Here is a 6,000-nt window from a genome sequence, read left to right on the forward strand (position 1 = left end):
TAGAATCTTGCTCCTTAACTTGAATATACCGAGAATCTACACTTTCCGGATGAAATTTAATAGAAAACGACATTTTTAAGACGTGAGGACCACCTTGGCTAGCCTCCAATGGCGTTTTGAATTTTTTTTTGCCACTGAAGGGGACTAGTGGTGGAACCCGATCGGGTTATAGTGAAGTAGTATAACGCAGTATTTTACTACGCTATAGGAGAGAGACAAACTCCTATAACGCAGTAAAATAATGCGCTATAGGTGAGAGAATCTTTTGGATAGCGCAGTAAAAAAGAAGCAAAATTCTTATTCATTCCGATGTTGCTTCCTTCCTATTAATCTGGAAGTTCTTCTCAGATACAAGGAAATGATTCAGTTCCAGAGCTAAAGATCGTAGTTCTCGAACAAGCAATCGAAAAGATTCAAGGTACTTTGATAAAAAAAAAAAAATTGTTGGGGTATTTTGGTTCTCACTCTCTTTCGTTTTGGGCACACTAGACTAGACACTTTGTCATGTAGTACAAAAAAATAGAGAGAACTTTTACATTTTTGGAATGTGAAAAGACTTGAAAAATTTATTTAGGTACTAAGACGGGAGGGAATAATATATTTCCTCCGTTTCATATTACTTGTCCATTTTTCATTTTATACGTTTTTTAAGCAATCATAAATAAAAGTGTATTTTTACTATATTACATTTATCTCTCTGCAATAAAATACACTCTAATAAATATTGGTTACTTTAAAAAACAATTAATGTTAGGGATAACATAGGAAAAATTTAATTAATTCTATCTTGATTTTATAAATAGACAAGTATTTTGGGACAAATATTTTTAGTAATGTGGACAACTAATATGGGATATAGAGAGTGCGTAGGACTTTTTCACAGGTTATGAGTTATGACAGACGGACATAATTAATACAAGTTGCTCACAAATTTTGTCGGAATGACAAAATTTGTATATGTTGCTAAATTGTTCATAAATTTTAATGGGCTAGCGAGACTTGGTATTATTCTTGTTCTGCATATTTTGTTAATAAGTCTTGACAGATTGATAAAACTTGTATGTGTTGTTTTTCACAAATTGTAAAAGATTAGCTAGATTTAGACCTGAATTGTTGTATGAGGCAGAGTGTTGGCCAGTTAAGAATGCTCACGTCCAGAAGATGAAGGTAGTTGAGTTGAAGATGCTCAGATAGATGTGTGGGCATATTAGGAGAGAGATGATTAGAAAAGAAGTTACGTTATACAAGACCAAGTCGGAGTGGCCTCCGTGGCGGACAAGATGAGGGAAGCAAGGCTGAGATGGTTCGGGTATGTGAAGAGGAGATGCGAAGATGCGCCGGTTAGGAAGTGTGAGAGGCTAGCGATAGGAGAGGTGAGGTAGGCCGAAGAAGAACTGGGGAAGGTGATTCGACAGGATATGACACAGGTTCAGCTGACTGAGGACATGACCTTAGAGAGGAAGATTTGGAGGTCGATGATCAGGGTAGAAAGTTAGAAGGTAGTTGAGTAGTGTTGCATTTGTGTAGGAGAGGTAGGAGGCTAGCCTATCTTCTCCTTTCTTGGTAGTATTATCTAGGTATCGCGTAGTTCCTTACTCTTCAGTAGGGGTGTACAGAGAAAACCGACAAACCGCACCAAACCGACAATCCGAATCAAACCGAAAAAAGAACCCGAGTAATGGTTTGGTTTGACTTGGTTTGGTGTTGAGAAAAAAAACCCGACCATAATTGGTTTGGTTTGGTTTTACCTAAAAAAAGTCAAACCGAACCAACCCAACCCGACATTAGATGTATACAATTTTAAAATATATTTTATACATAATTGTTGTCTTTTAACATATTATGTCAAGCTTGTTGGTCCAATAAATTTTATAGTCAATAGATGTTAGTAACTCAAATAAAGTACAAACTAATGCTAATGTTAACACAAGAAATTCAATTCTAACGCTAGGAATGACAATATTAATGTTCAATATCTATTCTTTAGTTTTGCATTGGTTTATAAAGTTAAAATACATAACTTAGTATTATTTTTTCCTTTGTCATGTGATTAATACTTATTAGCCGCATTTATTTTAGCATGACTTAGTAGTTTTAGATTATGAATCATTTTCATTAAGGCTTATTAATTAGCAATATTTATTTTTTGTGATTTCATTAATTTTTTGTTGAATATTTTATTACAATGTCATCACTCATCTCACATTTTGTGTTATTTTCTTAAGAAACGCTTTAATTATATAGTTGTATCTTACTAGGACTAAAGAAATATTTGAAATAAAGTTAGAGTATATGTTTTGTATGAAGAGTTTTCCGCAAAAAAAAAAAAAAAAAAAAAAAAACCGAAAAACCCGAAAAAATCCGAGGTTGAAAAATCCGACTTTTGTTGGTTTGGTTTATAGATTGAAAAACCCGACAGAATTGGTTTGGTCTGGTATTTGAAAAATTGGAACAAACCCGGTCCATGTACACCCTACTCTTCATCATATATTACTATATGTTGCTTCACCTGTTTTGTATCTTGATATTTTATTGTTTATTTTCTTTGCAATCCTGCATCGATTAAGTTTCTTTTGAACCGAGGGTCTATCGAAAATAACCTCTCTACCCCACAAAGGTAGGGATAAGGCTTGCGTATATCCTACCATCTCCACACCCACTTATGAAATTACACTGGGTATGTTAGTTGTTGTTGGATAAAGGAGAAGAGTGTATAATTAGGTTTTTGACAGAATGCAAAAATTGTTTAAGAAAATAAGGATAGAGTTAGACGTTCCGTTTCGAGCAAAAACAATAACCTTCACATTTTGGGGAGTTTGAAGTAGTAAAAGTTTATGATAATTTCTAATTTTTTTGTGTGTGTTTTCTATATCATATGTTACGAGAATCATTAGTAAATTCTTGTTGCACAATCAAAACACGAATTAAGCTAGGAACACGCTTTTTCACGTATGAGTGTGATCCCTTTCTTCTTGACCTATCACGTGAAATTTTGATACATATGTTGAACAACTAGCTACTTATATTAGATTTGTGCAAATTAAAATTAAACTCTCAAGTTTTGAGAACTTTTTGAGAATTTCAACAGGCTTAATACAAATGTCTGTTTTGTCACTAGTCAGAATAATGGAGTTAATCATTAAGACGTTACCGTGATTATAATATGTTTAATGGAAATCACGTAATAAAATCTTCTCCTTCGTAATGGAAGATTTCAAATTTGTTGAAAGTTTTGCTGGCAATCTACTAGTCAGTATAATATAATTGGCTGATATTTGCATGGTCCATTTGGGGTGTCTCCATCAATTTGTACCTACTAATAATAATTACACTTTAGCACTCCTAGTTCAACTATGAACCGGTTTCTTCAATGATATTAAAATAAAATAATTAAGAAATAGCAATCACAATTTTAAACATAGTGTTACGACGTAAGAGGGATTTAACTCCTCTCCAATACACTTTCTCTCCATTTCCTCAAGTGCATAATTGGATGAGTGACATTTGTCCTATTTATTTATTAAAGGTCTAGATTAGATTAATTTAATAAGAATCTTAACCATAATTAAGAGGATTGATTTAAGGAAAACACTCTTAACTTTGGTAAGAAAAGCTATATCTCCACAAATTGTGGTGCCAATTAATATCATTAATTTTATTTGTACATCCAAGTATTAAAATTGTTGAACATCAACGTTAGTAAAACCTCACCCGCCGCCCCGCTAAAACTGAACCTTTTTAAGGGAAAAATTGAATCTCGTTCTAATTATTAATCAATTCTTCCGTTCAGCATTAGTAAATCTTCATTTTCAATTAAAAAAAGTGTTCAACGAAGTTATATTTGTTTGTCTTTAAAACTTATCTATCTTTAGGCACAAACTTTTAAACTTCCAAGTCAAAATCCATCAGATTTAGGCATAATAATATATTCAAATGAGCAAAATAATCACAATGATTTAGCCCGATATGGAGGCGCTTTACTGTTTTGCCCTAAGCAATGATGGATATTGCCATCATCTTTGCTAGAAATGTTCTTGCAATTGTTGGACGTGTTTAGCAATGCTCAGAAAGAAAGAAAAATCATAAAAAATAAAAAATAAACAAAAGGAAAATCCTATTTTTAATCACGATATAACATAAACATAGGAAAAGAAAACCCTACGAACTTCAGTTTTTGGGAGGGTGGGGTTATGAAGAATGACTAATGTAATGATGTTGATGTTCAACTATATTTTTGATAATGGGGATCACTGATGCGTAGCTGCTGTTTGGAGGTAATTATAAAATGGAACGATGTTTATGAGTACCAAAATTTGTGGAGATATAGCTTTTCTTACAAAAGTTATCGTGTTTTTTCAAAATTTATCCTTTTAACTATATGATTAAGATGTTTATTAAATTAATCTAATTAGACCTTTAATAAGTAAATATGATAAGTGTCACTCATTCAACTATGTACTTGAAGAAATAGAAATAATGTGTAATAGAGCAGAGCTAAGTCCGTATTATGAGTATGTATATCGCGTCATTGGTGCTCCAATGAAGAGGAAAAATCCCAGCACCAACTTTCCAATTGGGATGTGGTCCCAAGCCAAGATACTAGTAATATTATATTATATAATTAATTAAAAAAAATTAAAAAAATCTAATTTTAGTCGGTATGGTATATAACTAAGCATATTTGACATTCAATTGATTGAAAACGTGTACTTTTTATAGCTTTGCTCTTGAATATTTACAGTATTAGCATGATTATCAATTATTTCACCGCTTAATTACTCATGTATTATGTGAAGCTTGTATTATTACTTTATATTTGGGAACAATATATTTCTAAAAATAGTCTAATTATAATATATTTCCTATATAAAGGGATCAAAATACACATATGATCAATTACTCTAAGGTAAAATGTACTTAGTTAGATATATATCACAAGGACTAAAATCAAATACTTAGTTAGATATCACAAGGACTAAAATCAACACTTCCAATACCGGGGACCAAAAGTGCTATTATTTCTTAACAAAATGCATGCATTAATAATCTAGTGATCATAATGTATGGATTAATAACGTAAAATTGTAATACAGGGAGTAAAAACGGATATATTGTTATCCAAGAATTAAAATGTGCTTTATTTGCTTTCTTTAAGAAATTGTTTAACTCATGAAGGTTTATTTTAGTCATTTTAATTATTTTAATCCATGTATGTTAATCCGCAAATATGTTTCATTTTACCTTATATCTCATATAAAAAGCTTAAATATAGATTCCTTCATAATTTACGTATATATCTCGTTTGTGGGCAACAATAATAATAACCAAGACATTGCTAATGGTGAGAATTTATCCAAGTATCAAAATGTTAATCAAATATTTTATTGCTAATGATGAATTTTATGCTAGTGTTAATTTTAATCGTAATACCTCATACATCCAACCCAACGATCCATTAATCATTTCCACTCCAGTTGTCGATTCAAAGTTGTAAAGGTGGAATTTTACTCCAAGTTTGAGGGCCCTATAATCTTTTCTTTGACCAACTTTATCGTATTTGATTGGTGTCAACAATTGTTGTGTCCCCCTATATGACCAACTGCCTCCAGCCATTTATTGCCAAATAAACCATTACTTCGACACAATTTTTGCTTACGTTAATCTAAATTAGTTATGACCAACTATGATTCAACAAGATTTATTAGTGTCGTTCAAGTAACGGAATATAATACATGATGATAATGCTAAGTCAGAAGATTAATGGCCCAAATCAGTTTATTCCATGGCATATACAAGTGGTAAGAATCGTCTATGAAATGAGTTTGAGAACTACAAGGTCTCGGGTTTAAATTTTAGTTGAGGCTAAAATATTAGTAGGTGATTTCTGAAATATCCTCCAAGCTTTGATTACAGAGTTACTCGGCACCTATGTTGGCGGGGAGGTATAGAACGCCCGTGAAATTAGTTGGATTGACATGATACTTGTGATACCTGTTCTAC

This window comes from Lycium barbarum, chromosome 10, assembly GCF_019175385.1.
Source record: "Lycium barbarum isolate Lr01 chromosome 10, ASM1917538v2, whole genome shotgun sequence".
Classification (NCBI taxonomy): Eukaryota; Viridiplantae; Streptophyta; class Magnoliopsida; order Solanales; family Solanaceae; genus Lycium; species Lycium barbarum.